Source organism: Onychostoma macrolepis, chromosome 09, assembly GCF_012432095.1.
Source record: "Onychostoma macrolepis isolate SWU-2019 chromosome 09, ASM1243209v1, whole genome shotgun sequence".
Lineage (NCBI taxonomy): Eukaryota > Metazoa > Chordata > Actinopteri > Cypriniformes > Cyprinidae > Onychostoma > Onychostoma macrolepis.
This window is the reverse complement of record NC_081163.1, coordinates 12,606,266-12,625,360: the sequence shown is the minus strand read 5'-3', so window position 1 is coordinate 12,625,360 and position 19,095 is coordinate 12,606,266. Positions and strand designations below refer to the sequence as shown.

The 19,095-nt window shown below is 37.1% G+C and overlaps 1 long non-coding RNA gene across 3 annotated transcripts in view; it reads right to left on the bottom strand.

Annotated features, from left to right (window-relative positions):
• Nucleotides 1-1,135: 1,135 nt before the first annotated feature.
• Nucleotides 1,136-19,095, bottom strand: part of LOC131547481 (uncharacterized) — a 117,864-nt gene continuing 99,904 nt past the window's right edge. For all 3 annotated transcript variants that reach the window (XR_009272945.1, XR_009272946.1, XR_009272947.1), the window contains exons 3-4: nt 1,447-1,778; nt 1,136-1,348 (exon numbers count right to left, since the gene is read on the bottom strand). This is a non-coding gene — a long non-coding RNA (uncharacterized LOC131547481). The remainder of the gene's footprint in view (nt 1,349-1,446; nt 1,779-19,095) is intronic.

Here is a 19,095-nt window from a genome sequence, read left to right as displayed (position 1 = left end):
TGGCCTCGAAACACAACAGAGAGAGCCACTTGCAATACATCTCCCCTTTTTTTCTATAAAACAGAAAACGCAATCACCACTGTTTAGAACATTGGCAGCCATCCCTGCTGGTTAATATGCATGCAAAATTTATCATGAAGACCAACAAAAGAGGTTGTTTTCCCTCCGGTTCCCGCTTATTTTCCTGCAGTAGTGTGTGAGATCAGCAGCAACAAAAAAAGATTTCATTCAAAAACTACACTCTACCATCTTAAAGGGATAGCTCATCAAAAATCGAAATCTGTATTACTTTTTCAGCTCTGGAACACAAAAGATGATATTTCGTGGAATGTCTATCCATCCATGGACATAAACTGCTCTTCGTCATTCTTAAAAATATCTTCTTGTAGCTATTTTGGCTAGATGAAAAAATGCAAAATGCAAAGTAAGTCACATAAAAGCATCTACTAAATGCATAAATGTAAATCATTAACAGAGATTTATAGTGCAAACAATTTAAACAATCTATACATCGCACCTGAGAGGACTATAGTATCCTGTCACCACGTCAAGACGCAATACCCACAGACAGACCCTTTGAATCAGTAAATCAGGTCCATAAAGGGCCTCATATTTTCCATCAGAGCCGTGCTGGTCTGGACAGCCCCAAACGGTTTGTGCGTCGCACATATGACACCGAGCCCTCAAATCCTCAACAAGGTGCCCAATAACTTGTGAGCGGGAGCCAAATGACTACAGTATATGGCAGAAGAATAAACATTCTCTCTTTAGCCCGAGGTCCCACTTTTCATCTGTCAAGCATGTTTTAATAATTAATCTGTTTAATACACACTCAGCATCTGCCGGAGACAACTTGAAGCCTTCCACTCCAACCAGCAGTCTCCCACTGAGGCTCCGCTCTGAGTTAAAGCATACAGGCTGAATTTCACAAACTGGATTCTGCCTCCCAAAACGTTTTGTGCTAACCGAATGAATCCTTAGCATGTTAGACACACATATGGATGCCTCCCCTGTGTGTACTGTATGAGGCGAATGGAGAGAGTGTAAATTGAATGCATTTCTTTTCCCCATGCCATAGAAATGATGTGAGATTAAACCCATGAATATATACATGGGCCAGCGGTGACCTGTCTGGAGATCACTGATTTCCCAGTGGGCCCAGGCTGACATGGTGGGGGCTCGGGCCTTGACGGAGGTGGGGAAATCCAAGCGCAGGTCCAAATTGAACTTAATCTCATTGCTCATTGTGCTTAGGAAGACATGAAATCACACAATGGCCTTAATCGACCAGGAGCCATCCGCGGATATTTCCGCAGGCTTCCCTTACGTCACGTTTACAGTCGTCATGCTGAAAGAGAGATGATTAAGATTGCAATTTTTCTCTCAGGAAGCCTTTAATAATGTCTTCTTGAACAATCAGAGGGTTAATGTGGAACAATCACAAACCAATAAGGCTCATCCGGCGTGCTCGTCCTCGAGTAATCCGGGAAGATCCTTTTCCAGTGGCCCTGGGTGGAGGCGGCATTGCGCTGAAGCGCGTCTCCACCGTCAGAAGGAAGGATTCAATCAGTCCCCCGGGGTTGATTACACCCTTCTCCAAGTTTGGGCTCCGCCGCTAACAGGTGCTTCTTATTACGTTGATAGGAAGCCGTCACTGAAACGGTCATTAGCCATGTGACTGACATGGGCCTTGCTGAGCTGGCTGTGCTGGGAAACCTCATCCTCTGTGATTGAATGCCCACAGGCGTCCGTCATATACTTCACTCTGCATTCTGCCTCTGTAAAAAAAAAAAAAAAAAACAACATTCAGAATTAAAACCACCACGTTCACCAGTAGAAGCTATTTTCATTATGAATCTGTGCACTGCCAGATCGGTTAATAGCATGTGCTTATATTCAGAAGAGTCTGTGGTAAAGAATATTTTTATACGTCATTATCATAAACCTAAGAAAGCAGTCGCACGGAGAGAGATAATCAAAACTGATAGGATTTTTTTTTTGGTAAACGCCCTATATATAAACTCTGGCTTTATGGCCCTTTGATACGTCCAACAAACAACAGCTGGGGCTTGATTGTCTCAAAGCAACACAGAAATGTTTGGAATTCAGAAAAACATAGAGGCATGAGTACACTTGAGGTTCTTATAGGCCATCGTGTACCAGGAATGTCCTCATTATGGGTGGCAATTATGGGTTTGCTTACCGCTGCGCATCTTTTCAGGAAACCAATGAAACCATTGTGACCTACAACGCGTTGGCCGCTACAAGGCTGTCAAGTCCAAAAATAATTAGGCATCAAGATGAGGCCTTTTTTTTTTATTCATGTCAAGGAACTCGGGAGACTCTGTAATGTAGTTAACATGCACGCATCATGAATTTTCATCACATCAGAACACTGGTACAAGTGCGCGCAGCAGAACAGAGCAACAGAGCTACGGAGAGGGCATATCTTTTGCACACATTGCACTGGAGCTCCGCAATTACATGTACACGTTATAGCTACCCATTGCCCGATACAAACCTGTTTCTGTTTATCCAGCACCTATGATAGACCTGTTAATTAACATGGCTGTTAGGTGAATGTAGCTGTTTTATGGGTTCTCTGCACTGTTTGTTGTCTTGTTTTTCCCACTATTGTTATGACAGACAGGTGGGCAATTATACACAAAGCTGAATTTCCCATCTGTCAACCTTTAAGATGCTTTGCACTTCAAATGAGTCAGAAGTTCTACATTAAGCTGCCTGTGGTAACAGGGTTACACAGAATTCTGAATTAAAGAATTGGCTCCCTTTCATGGATTGAATTGGCCATATTCTCCAGGAAGTTGAATTGGAATTTTGATTGGAATCATAGGATAAGGAATTTTATGAATTCTGCAACATGGCTGATCCACCCTGGTCCATGCAAGTTATTTTATTAAATATGATGGAACACATAAGCTACATACAAATTTCTTTGAATGCCATATCCATCCATAAACCTTCACACTTCTAGCTTTTTAAATAAAGGTTTTGCCAAGCCAACATTCAAAGTTCATCAAGTCAAGTCAAGTTGCGCTTTATTGTCATTCCGCTAAATGCGGGGGCATACAGTGGAACGAAATGTCATGCCTCACAGGACCACGGTGCTACATAAATACAGGCATACAGCAATGAAGTAAAACAATATAAACCTATGCACAACTATCCTACTGATAGATTTTGACTATAAATATATTTTATATATAAATATATATATATATATATATATTTTTTTTTACCTATACATAAACTAAAAAATACAAACTATACGAGTGCTTCAGATAAATGAATTTTGAATTTGATTGGCTGTTATATGAATGTAGCTGTTTCACGGTATCCCTACAATGTTTGCTTTTTCCCACACAAAAGATATTCAACACAGCTGATGCGTTTTGGGAAATTAAATGTTTCTCCAACCTGGTCCATGAAAGATAATTTATTAAATATGAAGTAATATATAAGCAAAATACAAATTTCTGTAGGAGGCATTTCAAACATCCATCCATCCATCCACTTTCAAATTTCTGGCCTTTTAAAATTTCTTTCAACTTTCAAACAAGGTTTTGCCAAGCCAACATTCAAAGTTCAATACATGAATGAGTCATTTTAATTTTTTTTTTTTTTTTTACCGTAAATCAAATTCAAGATTTTAAAACTGGAATGCAGAAGGCAATCTCAATTGTAAATACAGCACAACACTGTGTGCAAATCACCTCAATCATTGCAAAACCAAAACCAACTCTTTACACCGATCAGCGTTTACAGGGTTAGTATACTGTAACTGCTTTTCTACAGAGCTACTGTAATTATACACACATTTAAGTTTCACAACCTTTTTATATGGCATTTGTAATAACTGACCACAAGCTTTAATGTGGCCATTATAAGAAATGGGCAGGGACTATTAATATTTTATAGTTTTTTTGTTCTACCGCTAGGCTGGCCCTCACCTCCACTGACCCTGACATTCCATTCAGCAAAGTGTCTGATATTAAAAAGATTGCTTTCATGCCTACCTAAGTAATATCATATGCTTCACATCAGAGCATGCTCCGGCTAGCCGAATTCCCAATGTATGGCAACTCAACTGACTCAACATGGCATGCATGCCTGTGGTCCACACACACACTCGTGCTCTTTCTCTTTCACACACACATGGACACCCCCCACGCTCCCACAGTCACTCCCAGCAGCACTTACAGCACGCAACACACTGTTTTCCCCCATTTACAGGAATGTCTTGAATTGTTTTGATTGTATGACCCTATTTTTTGATCAGTAACAGAACCTCTAATACAATTTTTGGACGCACATTTTAAGAGCTCCATTTGACTAGGCCAACACTTCCCACCGAGCTCAGAATACAGCAGCACCGATAGTTTTATCACCCTGTTAAAAGGCCTTTATATTGCTGCAGTGAACATGCTCAATTACCCAGACTCCCTGGGGCGTGGGGAAAACACACATCAGCTGGGCATGATTTATTTCACTGTCCCACTGAAACCCCAAATTAAGAGACACCCTCTGTAACCAGCGAAGTATAACTCAACAGTCTGTCTGAGAGGATGTCTTCATTATATTAGCATCATCTCTTTACTAGCACTTACAGTCCAGGCTTGAATTATTTCCTACATGATACATCCCATTTATTCAATGATCTTCAAGACTCACTCTTTTTTGTTTCCACCAGGGAACAATGACATCCACTTAAACCACAGATCATGTAGCCTAAGTCTATTTAAAGACCCCATTTTGTGGCTTTTAATCCACGTCGGTTACCTTTGAGGTCATCTACATTTACGCATTTGGCAGATGCTTTTATCCAAAGCGACTTACGTTGCATTTAAGATATACATTTTATCAGTTCATGTTCCTGGCAATCAAACCCATGACCTTGTCATTGCGAGTGCCATGCTATAGTGTTTTGGCTAGATGGAAAACAGACCACAACCGCTGATGACTCCTGCTCTTTGAAGCGTATGCACATCGTTGATAGGGATATAAAATATATATCAGTTATCATACAATATCAGAGATCAGTATCAGTCGACATTGGACATTTAATTGTACATGCTCATGTTCCCTTTACCTTTTAGTCATCTAATACTCAGTTAATCTTTAAGAACAGTAATAATTTAATAACTATTTTTTATACTGTACATCATAACGTGATGCCTAAATTCAATTGTAGCATTTAAAATGACTGAATGCCTAATTTATTCAAACAAAATACAGTAGTCAGCATTTGAAGTGGATCAAGACCTTTCATCAAAGTTGTCCTAAAACCTAAAACCAAAATGAGTTCTCGTCTTAGGACAACTTTGATGAACTTTTTTGATCCACTTCAAATGTTGAGTACTGTAGTATTGAATTTTATTATTGGCTATTTATTATCAGTCATAACATGAAAGTAAATCAATTGGTAAAGATAGATAGATAGATAGATAGATAGAAAACTCTGCTCGTCAAGCTGCTTAATGGGTTTCTAAATGCAGCTTTTCAACTTCCAAGTTTATTGGATGTATTACATTAACAATCATTATAAATCTGCTAATGACATGTTAGAAAACCTGACCTAAATAGCCATCAGGGACACCAAGTTAACAAGTATCTCATCTGCATAGACTACATGCAGTAGAGACCTTAAAGTTTTCATAGACAAGTTTGGGTCGACACACAGGAACGCCACACGCTCAGATGTGAGCGGTGCAGGAACTCAGGATGTGCTCTATGACGTGTGGCCAAAGGAACATGTGCGCAGGGACGCACGCACACCCTTGTGATGCGGAATACATTTCGCGGCACTTTGTTAGCTTGCCAAGACCCTGCAGCTTCGTGCCATTCCTGCCTTCATTACAATGCTCCGGTGTCTGCTGTCATCTTCTGCATCTCTTATGGCATATTTATTGATTCTTATTAATAGACTCTTGACTTAAAGTGTGACCCCATTAGATCATTCTATCTAAAGGCAGTCATGAGACTGCTCTGGTTCCCAGGAGAGATGCCAGGACCCGTCAGTGCTAATCAGCTGGAGTTCACAGCCAGCCAAGAGGGGAAGGGGCGAGAAGGAGAAGAGGAGAGAGAGAGTGGCAGAGGAGAGGTGGATCAATGAGGCCTCGGTGAACACAGACCCCTGCTTAGGGAAGTTGAGAAATTATTCCTGTTTTATGATCACAGCGGGACATACTGTAACATGGACAGCTTTCAAGACCTGCTGCTGAAAGAAGCTATACTTTTCAGAATTGCTCAGTTTGCACCAAATATCATGACGTAGCTTTACTTTTCTGCCTTTATATCAAATTGAGAGACAATATATATTACTATTTCCAAAATAAAACTCCACAAAATGTTATTTAACTATTATAGGAGACTTAAGTCCTGAATAAACTGCATTTATGAAGAAACAGCCAATCAGCTAATCTACGACATGTTTGCCATTAAACATTCATTTTGAATTGATCTATTTTTACACCAAATTTTACACCATATTTACAAGAGAAGTCACAAACATTTTTGCGACCGGTAGGATTCAGTTTACAACGCTTCCCATTCATTTCTACGTTATCATTAAACAGTGACTGACTGTTGTACAACTCCAGCAATTGGCCAGCAATTCAGTGGCATACTGTACTGTATAATGTGGCTGATTAGGCAGATAAGAAGTTGATGTTACGCTTTATCTGCAAAACGTCGGTACTATGTCCCCATAATAAGAACACTTCTGACTCCACTAACATTCGCACAGTGATTACAACTCACACACTTTCATTGAGTGTGTGAAATAGACACATATTTGGCACCATATGGCATCCAAGTTATGCACATTAATGGGTAAACCAATTAAAACAAAGTTAATATGATATTATCAGAGTTAAGGTAATAATATCAGCTTTGTTATGTTCATTTTAAAAATATGTTTGAGGAGGCTCAGGTGGTTGCAATTGCCTCCCCTGACTTTTCTATTGCACTGCTGATAAAAATAAAATAAAATAAAATAAAATAAAATAAAATAAAATAAAATAAAATAAAATAAAATAAAATAAAATAAAATAAAATAAAATAAAATAAAATAAAATAAAATAAAATAAAATAAAATAAAATAAAATAAAATAAAATAAAATAAAATAAAATAAAATAAAATAAAATAAGGAACAAATAGATTTGCATTGTGTGATATATCAGTGCTTGCAAAGCAGCAAAATGATTGTCTTAAAATTTTAGGTAAATTTAGGATTCAAGTGTTTAGAAAAATCCCTGAACCAGAATTTTTGACTATACCAATACTGTACTGCCTACACTCAGGAGAAAAAAAAAAAAAGGTTGGTAGTCAGGTAGTACCCTTAAAATGTACTAATATGTATACTTTAGGTAATAGTACGCAACCTTTAGGAGTAAGGAAGGTACTTTTTTCCTGAGAGTGTTACAAGTATTGAAATACTTCAGACTAATTCTGATTATAACCAAATTTAACTATATACTCAGCATTTACTGGACAAGACCCACCTACACATATTCCAGACCTCCTTAAGTCTTCCATCCCAAGCAAAAATTTATATGCATATGCAGAGTGTAAGTGGGAGTGTGTTTTTAAATGCACAGATTATAAGCAATGCAGCTGTCAGACAGGACATTTGTGCTGGATAATGTGTTTTTATGTGTTGTTATATGCAATGACAACACCTGGCTTGTTTCACTGTGATCTCCCCATCACTTAGAATGAGCACAGCCCAGATTTACCTCACATCTGTCATTCAATTGCTCAGGCGACTTCACCAGTGGGGGTTGCTTTTCACTGTTGTTTCCAGAAAAAGTCTGTTCATACATTTTCTTTTGCAAGCAAAATTCATCTTCATCATATTAATTATATTCTGTATATACTGCACAGTATGCAAATTGAATGCCCAGATGAAGAACGTGGCTTTCTTGACTGGAAATTTGATTATTTGATCAGTGTCAAAAAGTATTGAACAAAATTGGATGCAAATTAATCAATAAATAGAAACTACTTGCTAAGTGATTTGTTAAATCAAAGTGAGGTCATGTGACAATGTAGCATACTATAGTTATAGTTTCTATTTAAAAAAAAAAAATAGTAGTCCTTATACTGTACAGTATATAATCATAAGTAAACTAGTATAGCCGGATTCTACTAAAAAATATAAAAATACTATATTTTTTAATGTTCTGCTCACTGGAGACTAGCTGTGAAACCAGCATGCTATTTTAAGGTTCTCATAACTAGAAAGTGCAGCTTTTCTGCATAAATGTAGCTGTCTGATTTTAGTGAACGTGAGTGTGTGTGTGTGTGTGTGTGTGTGTGTGTGTATGTGTGTGTGTGTGGTAAACTGACCTGTAATATGGTTCGTCAATGCAGTTGACTGCCTTTGTTGAATCTCTCTGGTGAACGTGTCACATCAAATGCCTTCATTATCTCCCTCTGTCATTATCATTCAGCGCTGGTACTTTAAAACACTGTGCTCTCTCTGTCAGTGGCTCAACAATATGGAATAACAATTCCTCCCCTCTCGTTGCTCTTCAAACGCTGCTCTTTTTAAATAACAGATGTCTCACCTGAAGGAGGACAGGAGAAGAAAGCCTCTCTCAAGACTAATGAATGCTCTCATGAAAGTGAGACAGACCACCAGAATTGCCTTACCTAAATCATTCTCAGCTCGATCCTAGCCCTTTCACACATGGCATTATGCAACATCCTGTCAGCAGATTATATCTGAGACAGTTGTTTCAGCTTTGGAGGAGTGAAGCCATGACAGAGTCACAAGGTTTTACCGTAGGCAGAGACGCCTTATTTTGGAGAGGGTACCAGTGGCAAATAAAACATTTAAATAAAGATGTACTTTGGTACAATTTCCAAGCTATATTTTTTAATATACACACATACACACACTAAATATAACGGTACACTAGGGTTTAAAAGGTTTGAGGCTTGGTAAGATTTTAAAAAGATTTTTAATTTCTGAAAGAAGTCTTTTATGCTTACCAAGGATGCATTTATTTGATTAAAAATACAGGAAAAAAAACAGAAATATTATTGCAATTTAAAATAACTGTTTTAATAATAATATATTTTTAAAACATAATTTATTCCTAAAGTGTGATGGCAAAGCTAAATTACTACGGTCTTCAGTGTCACATGATCCTTCAGAAAGCAATGCTGATTTGGTGCTCAAGAAACATTTCTTGTGTCATGCTGCCTAATATTTTTGTGGAAAGCATGAATGCTTTTTTGTTTAAAGCATTCAAGAAAGGATAGCATTTAAAAAATAAAAAATAAATAAATAATAATAATAATAATACATACATAAATATACCTTTACTGTCACTTTCAGTCAATTTGCTGCATCTTTGCTGAATAAGAGAGTAAAAAAAATAGACCCTAAACTTTATATAATATAATAAAGGTATATAATTTAAAAATTTAACCATTTACCTTTATATTTGAAAATTATGTTCACATTAATTTTTTTTTTTTTTTTTTTTCCAAATTGCATCAACTTCAGCGATCACAATGCATTGTCATACTATTAATGTACCTTCTTTTGTAATGATTGATGACAATATATATTTATATATTTTCAGTTTTAAGCAAATACGCAAATGCATTATAATGAGCAAATCTAAAACATTATGTGAGCAGGTCATTTATGCCACAGCTACAGTCAAACATTTCAAACAAACTGCAATAATCATGGAATTTAATGATCAAACTGCCTGCATTGAAAAATCCACTTGAAGATGAAGATGACGCTTCTGAGTGATATTATTTCTCCACCTCACAATCCCACGGTGCAAAACTCTCTCTCCCAGACCACTTCATCACCAATACAGGAAATTAGCTGAACTACTGACCACTCTCGAGTCACAGGTTATGACTCTTTCCTCATTAAAGGCCTGGTAAAGCTCTCTCTCTCACACACACACAGACACACACAGCTGAAATCCAGGTGTCTAATATCACTCTCAGCTCTCAGCACATGCATCACAAGCAGCTGTGGATGTTGAGAGGAGCAGGTCCATCTCAAGAGGACCTAATGCACTGTAGACCCAAAACCGTAGGAGGGGAGGAAGAGTTCCAGCGCGGCACGCCTTTCCCCTCCATGCTATCTGACAAAGAGGCACAGAGAGGCATTCTCCTCCCTCGATCTCTCAAAGAGGATAGAAATGTTGGCGGTGAAGGTGATAACCCTTTTGTTTTGTCTGTAATCCATCACACAGGCTGTCAGCCTCAACAGCCACGGCGGGCTCCACAACAGCCCTTAATCTGACAGCTTCATGCAGCAGAAAGCAAAGCGTGGAATTAGATCAAAGTGGAGGGAGTCAGTGGCGGATTGATGCGCTTTGCCATCTTGTTTGTATCTTCATACTGGCTGTGACGTGTGGCACGGCTGGAACTTTAAAAGTGAGGTGGCTACAGGGAGGCCTGCTTCTGGGACTCCCTCTGACTGACATTAATGCATGTTACCTTTGTAAAGGTAGAGACTGACTGACACGCCAGATTACACTAAAGAATATTTAACCGGGTGTGTTTATGTGTTTGTGTTGAGAGGGATCAGAAGATGACAGCTGCTCTCCGTGTGTATCTCCATGTATCATGGCCAATTCACATGAAGGCGGCAGGGCTGCAGGGGGCGTACACTGCAACACATTAAACTCGGCTGTAATTAGTTCTTCAGCCCACAGACGAGAACAGATGAGGTGATTTAAGAAAGGGCAACGGCTGAGCGGCTGGAAACTTATATCATGTAAAGTGAAATTTCAGAGCATCCAACGTCTGTGAGAAGTAACACCTACGCATTTAACACGATATCTAGAGAGCAAAGTGTACTTGCATTGCATATTAAACGTAATATATGCGTATATACCAATATATACCAAAAGTCTAAGACCACATTGAAAAAATTAGAATTCAAATTCCAACTTCAACCTTGAAATGATTCATATGAGAAGTCCAAATGAAAATAAACACTGAAGATTGTACATTCAAATAAAAATAGCATAATATAATATATAATGGTTGCATTCAAAAACGCAAAGTACAAGCATTTTCACTAGTGGTCTCAGACTTTTGGAAATGTATTTTACACAATATGTACTTAAATTCATTGTACAGTATTCTAAAAAAAACTCAGAAGTTAAAATGAGAACGAAATTCTACAGATTAAGATTAAACAGCTAATACTATTATATTCAAATTAAAAGCATTTCCATTGGTCTTAGACTTTTGCACCCTATACTGTCTAAACCATTACATTTATTTTACACATGTACTTTAAATTCACTGTAACAATCAAAAGTTTTTTTTTGTTTATGAGCTAGATATAATCTAAAAAAATTGCCAAAAATCAGATAATTAATCAACAATACTGAATAACTGTATAATCAGACAATCGCTCTCACTAGATGAGAGTATTCTGTATAAGTTTGTATACCCCGGAGAGTGATAAATGTCAATGAAACACCTAAGATGTCTTATGTAAACAACAAATGTACAAATCCTTTGCTTTGGTAGGTGCAACATGCCGTGAGGCGTGTACAATACAACACAAGATTCCTATATGAGCTAAAATTCCCAGTCCTCTGCCTGATTATAACAATACCTTAATTCAGTTACAGCCATATGTCTGCATACCCAGACATATTGATACAACAAAATGACCCTCTAATTGCAACTTAATACAAAACATATCCTGGCCCTTCTGCCTCCAGGTCAGCCCAGCGCACTTGTGCGGCCGGTTAAAAATATTCCGAAAAGATTAATCTTAATCACAGGTTTGGGCCATGTGTGGCTCGGCATATCCTTCTCATTACCGAGCACGGATGGTTGCTACCTGACTTCTCAGACACAATGTTCCCTACTCCCGCTTTCAAAGCAAAACACAGGCGCTACATTCGTAATAAAGCACAAACCTGTTATTCCAATTGACCTTCTTCACATCAAGCTGTCAATGATCTCAGTCTAGGACTCAAAGTTTCGCTCATTGAGGCAGACTTCATGGTAATGGGCATTTGTTTTAGTATATGGCCTTTAGGAAATGGCTGCAGCATTTGGCAAAAACGCAAATGATGTGACAGGGCATTTAGCCCAAGTGCATTTAAAAATAGTAATGGCGAGACAGCCGCGAGCGCTTATGGAAATGCTCAAATGCTGAGGCATCCACTTGTGCTGCAACTGTTAAATCCCATTCAAAATTATAACAGCGGCTGATGGTTCAGCTCGTTCCGATTGCATGTCATTTGACCTTTAATTGCAATGAATGTTGCTGAACCTGTCAAATGTCTTGACATTCCTGTACGTTTATGCAGAAACAAATGCAGCAAAAATGCTTAAATGAGGCCCCGTTGCCGAATCCTACCAAACCAGGCCCAAACAAACAAGCACACTACAGCGATATATGAACAGATATTTTATAGCAAGGACGATTTCTCCTGCAGCTCTCTCATTATGTTTATGTCTAATGTTTATGAGATGAGAGTTACACATGATTGATTTAACCATCTGTACACACTGTACCGCTCCATTAGTGTAACTGAGCTTGCCAGCGTGGATTATTGGGACTGAGCTGTTTATGAGACGGACTGAGAACGTTGCAGTTTAGATCAATTTGACTCCTTCAGATTTATCATGAGCTGATGACCCTAAAAGCTCTGGCATCTAGTTTAATTCCATAATTGTCCATTTAAGAATGTGTCAATGGAAGACTTTGCTACGTCTGCAGGAAGGTGTTTAGATTTCATAAGTACCGAAGACTAAAAAACAGGGTTTAGGAGAATGAGGTGTCAGAGGCATGCATGTTTGCAAAAATTACTCATAATAAAATAAATACGGCATGTTGGGCTACTGATTTCCGAACTCTTAAAAGAAACTTTTAAATGATCCACACAACACCCAAATCAGAAAACAATTTTGAGTTTGTGAATTATTCTAGACATCACTGGAGGCTTTTGAAAGTAAGAGTTTGTGATGCAGTGTTTCCACATCCTCAAAACGGCATAAGCTGCAATTGTCTAATTCTGAGCACCGTAGCCTGTCATTAGTTCTTGTTAAGCGAGTGTTAATATCCCTGCCATTTCAAAGGTTTGTTCGCTCCATTTGGTAAAAACATTAAGGATGTCTTGGCTGTCCCTTGCTCCAGAGAGTCATGTTTAAAGACACCGCCAATGCTAATAAATAAACCATACAGCAAACCTCAGCTCATAGTTTCACAGCTTTGGCTGAAGGTGTTAAGCCAAGTCACAAACGTGTGAACCTGCTACAGCTTTACAGTCTCTCTCATTTTCTTTATCAGTCTAAACAGAACATAACAGTGTGTTTAACAGCCTGATCCCATAGGGGGATTATTATTATGCTCTGTGGTTCTTCAGAAAAGCATCTATAAGGGAGATGAGGGAGACCAAGGAGAGTTGTTTTCTTTCAACATCTCTAAATGTTTTTTATTTGTCTCAGATTTGACATATACCCTGTAATATTCCCATACTGCTATGTATTATCTGCTACGCAATTTAACAAATTAGTGGAAAGTACAAAGGGTGCTGCGGCTACAACAAACCACAACTAAATAACATTTTGTTATGCCTACTTCTTTTCAAAACAATAATTATACAACCTCCATTTATTACAGCAAATAAAGTCACTCTTGTTATTATGTCAATTGTCTATATAAAGTATGTTTGTGTGTCCAGTATGTTCATTTGAGTGTTATGACATTATATACAGTATCACTAAAAAGTTTAAAGTTCGTAAGATTTTTTTTTTTTTAAATAAGTGTTTTATACTTACCTAAGCTGCTTTAATTTAATAATAAACAAAAAATAAATAATAATAAAAAATAAAAATCCGTAAAAACCAATATTGTGGAAAAAATACAATTTAAAATAATTTTTTAACAATTATTATATATAAAAATGTAATTTATTCTAGGGATAGCAAAGTTTAATTTTCAGCAACCATTACTTTGACCTTCAGAAATCATTGTAATATGCTGATCTGGTGCTGAGGAACGATCAATCTAGAAAACACTTGCGCTGCTTAATATTTTTGTGGAAACTGATTTTTATTTTTTATTTTTTCAGGATTTTGATGAATAGAAAGCTCAAAATAACAGCATTTATTTGAAAAAGAAATCTTTTGTAACATAACAATTTAATGACTGCTTGCTGAAAAAAGCTTGTGTGGATATTTTATATAAAATTAAATCAGACAACCTGCTGATTCGGATGACTAATGTGTCATTTAGCATTCATGAGCAGGATCACTGATCCTGTGAATTAAAACAGAATTTGAGACCTCAAAACTGTATTCTGCAACAAAAATCTTTTATATTTATTGTCTTACAACTATGTATGCATATAGAGATTTCACCCCTGCTGCTCAAGTCTAATTGACTAAACTGATATTGCTACAACTCACCCATCCGGTGTTACAAGACTCCCTGGTCTCAGAAAAGATTTCACTTTCCCTCTGATCTGAAGAACCTATAAATGTAACATCAAGAACTTTTTAATATCCAAAGAACAATATAACCAGCTCAAAAATTAAAAACAGTGTTTAAACAGTGACGTGTCTGTTCATTTTATCATGTAGCGTTAATCACAGTTGCCGCAAGAAACTTCATATTGTACTGGTAAGTATTGTTATCCCCCTTGGCGTGCTGGACCTTTTCGACTTCCTTGCGCAGAATGCCGAACGTCAGTGATCCTCCTTGATCCTGTTAGGGCAATATAAGTGGAGGAGAAAGGAGATAGACAAGCACAAAGAGCGGGTGTCGAAGTTAAAGGCAAACAGACAGTGCACTGCCGGTAGTGCCGTGCTGTAGAGGGGCTCTGGTCGCCCGAGTCTTTATGAAATTTAGATGATGCATCAGAAGGCCACAAGAGTTTCTTTGATAGTGGAACTGTGGCTGAAAAATACGTCAGTCATCGTCTTAAGCTATGTGAGGCGAGAAGCACAAAGCATGCGCAGACAGTCGCACAGCCTGTCTTCTTCACCCCATGTGTCTGGAGACAGGCTGATAGAGCTCCCCAGTGTCATTTCCAATTGCTGTGATCTAAATGTATAAGAATTGATGGTGCCTTCCACCAAATGCTGTTATAGGGAACCTGGTTTGTTTATTTAATGAAGACCGTGTCATTGTGAATCTGCGTCCTTGCGTTTGAAACGGTGGCAGGTGTTGTTGGCAGATTTTCCTGAGACAGGGGCACTGAATTAACAAATTCAATTTACATAATACTTGCAAGGGAGGACTGGCCTCTTCCAGGCAAAGTGTTCCACCCGCCAGTGTTTGTGTGTGAGAGTGTGTGCATGTGAACGTGTGAGTATATCTTGCTGGGCCCAGATGTCCAGACCCCAGTAGGCTGGACAAACAGACTAAGATGATGTACTTACTCTTTAACTGAGAGCTGAGGAGAGAGAGAGAAAGAAAACAACTTTGGTAACACTTTGCAATAAGGTTCCATTCTTTCAAATTAATTAATGCATTAGGTGTCATGAATTAACAATTTGTTACAACTTATTTATCTATGTTGACAAAATTGCACAGATATACTATTAGTAGAGTTATTCATGTTTGTTCATAATAAATTGTGTGTGGTGCTGCTGGCACAGAAAAGCATACGCTGTTTGCGTCCAGCGGATACTCTCCAAAATGGGGCTACGGTGACGTCATTATTTTTGTTTTCTTTGCGTACAAAAAGTATTCTCGTTGCTTCGTAAAATTACATTTGAACCACTGATAGCAGATGGACTATTTTGACGATGTCTTTCATACTTTTCTGGGCCTTGACAGTGTTAATTCTTCGGCAGTCAATGGGACAGTCACAAGCCTCCTGGTTTTCATCCAAAATATCTTAAATTGTGTTACAAAGACGAACAAAGCTTTTACGGGTTTGGAACGACATGGGGATAAATGATTAATGACAACATTTTCATTTTCATTCAAGTTATGTTTTGTTGAAAAGTTGTTAATGTTAATTTACAAAACTTCTGTAAACGTAATGAAGGTTTTATTTTTAATTTATTATAAATTATTACTGAATGGAAACCCAAAACTACAATTCTAGGTGTGCAGGCTGTATTAACAAAAGAAACACTTTAACAATTTAAAATAAAATTTGATGGGTTATTATTATATGGGTTATATATTATTGCATCCTAATAAAATAGAATTCTATCTATCTATCTAATGTGTGAATAAACTATTGTTAAAATGAATAAATAATATTAATTTATTCGCAAATTATATAAGCATTTAATTAGTAAATATTAAATAGACAAATTTAAACATTTTTACATATAAACAATAATTACTAATTATTAATTATAAATGATAAATTCTATAAAAATGTTGTAAGTTGACAGAGATAGAACGATAGATAGAACGATAGAACGATAGATAGGTAGGTAGATGGATAGATAGATAGATAGATAGATAGATAGATAGATAGATAGATAGATAGATAGATAGATAGATAGATAGATAGATAGATAGATAGATAGATAGATAGATAGATAGATAGATAGATAGATAGATAGACTTCCATTTTATTAGAAAGCAATAATATATAACCCATCAAATTTTATTTTAAATTGTTAAAAGTGTTTATTTTAATGTTAGTACAGCCTGCACACCTAGAATCGTAGTTTTGGGTTTACATTCAGCAGATACAAAATTGTTGGTCCACTGCCAATTGTGAAAAGATATGCCAGTGGTGAGACATTTATAAAGTAAGGGAAGGTAAACCATTTTTATAGGTTTGTGTGTGTATATATCAATACAAAATTTAATATAAAATGTCCCATATACTGCCTGCCACATATTCAGTGTATCGGACATTAATATTTGTGCAAACATATGCACTCTTGCAAACACACACACATGCACGCACGCACGCACACACACACACACACACACACACACACACACACACACACACACACACACACAATCTCAGCTGCCATATTGGCTGCTCCAAAGCCCTACTGTGTACATTTCAAATGATTCAATCGGATGAATGAACATATGCTCACCCCTGAATCGTAAGTTAAATTATGCATGGCGTAATTTGATTTAATCCAGTTTATCGAGTTTGAAATAGAGCAAAATGCAATATGAAACAGACTTTTAATTTATGACCTTTCCTTCAAAATTTGTTTGCACCGGTCAATTAGGATGCATCATCTGTTCAAGTCAGAGCATTTTGGATTAAGCCAGTGAGGCCTTCCAGAAGTCCTAATCACAGTAAGATCGTTTCATTACCAGCGCTTCCTTTGCGTTATTTGATTATTCTGTGTGATAAAATTAATGCTTACAGCTCACCTAAGCCATAATCATGCTGTAAATGAAATGTTTTAAACACGTAACAATACATGCCCTGATGATTTAACTACAAAACACATTGTCAATCATTCTGAGCAGACCTGCAGAGTTGGAGCATATCAGAGAGGTGTTGGCAGATTTTAACCCACAGTGCTTTGCCACACCACTCATTCATCTGCCACATTGTGATGCACGTTTGTGATGTTTACTACTAAATATTGATGGACATCTGGTGTTCCATTCATCCCCAATCAAAAACGAGCCACTCGGTGAAAACGCTCCATCTTTCTCTCTCTCGCCCTTCTTCTATGTGAGGGCAAGTCAGCTGGCTTCACTATAAATCAACACACTGGCTAAAACACACCACTGCCCTCATTTTCCAAGAATAAGTGCCTTGAAGGCATGCTTTTTTGGCATGTCACTAGACACATATTAGTCGGACTGCTGGGAGGGGACGAATTAGTGCTCACCCGATATATATTTGTTAATTCAGAAGTGGGCAGAGAGTACTGGGTAGTGAAGTTCTCCTGGAGTGGAACAATTGTGACCTTGTTTGGTCTAGGGTTTGAAATAGCAAGCACTCAGCACCTTGCTTTTAAAGGAAAGAGTGTTGAAAAAGAGGCACGAGGCACAAAAGTCCAACTGTTATAAAAGAAAAGAGACTGAAATCCAAGCACTGCTTTAATCCTTTTTAACAGTTCAAATTTTTATACATTTTATATAATACATCATTAAATTTCAGTGCTTGAGGGTTTTCCATGAATCTTTCTGACTGACTCATTAAAAAGAACCGGTTCATAGAGTGAATCACGAATCAGACTTCAAGGCTCACACTGTGTTTGTTGTTGTGTAAAGGAAACGATGGCACACACCATAATGCTGATATTTGATATCTGTTGAAAAAGAGTCACTAGGAATAAGAATCCAACTGTTATAAAATAAAGATTTAAATTAAAAAAAAAAAAGCTTTAATTTTTTATAAATTCAAATTTTTATGTTAGTTGTTTTATGTTAGATTGTGATATTCTTCAGCAGCTTGTAGCAAGAAGAAAAAGCCTCTGTGTGTGTGTGTCATATTATATACATGCACTCTCTCTCTCTCTCACACACACTCACACACACACAAAACAGTTCAAAAAATATATTAATACCTTTATTCTACATGGATGCCACTTTGTAATGTTACAAAATATCGGTATAATGATCCAATGTTACAAAATATTTGTTCCAAATAAATGGTGTTCTTTTGAACTTTCTAGTCAAAGAATTCTGAAAGTAGCACAAATGTTTTCAACATTGATTATAATAAGAAACAAATGCCCCAAATCTGCATATTAGAATGATTTCTGAAGGATCATGTGATACTGAAGACTGGAGTAATGGCTGCTTAAAATTGAATGTAGCCAACACAAGAATAAATTACATTTATTTTGAATAGAAATGGTTCTTTTAAAAATGCATTTAAAAAAAAAAAAAAACAATAATACTGTTTTTGCTGTATTTTTGATCAAATAAATCCAGCTGTGGTGTGCATAAGAGGCTTTTTTTCCCCCAAAACAACAACAACAACAAAATATCTGTATACTGTCGTCTTCATATATATTTCATATTATTCAGGGTTATGGTCATGGTCAAACTAAAAACATGTCAAGAGAAGGTTCACTATTAACCATGAAAAAGACATTGCGAGCAGAAGCATCTGACAACTGACAACTTGGTCAGGCGATTGATAAATAAAAACAGG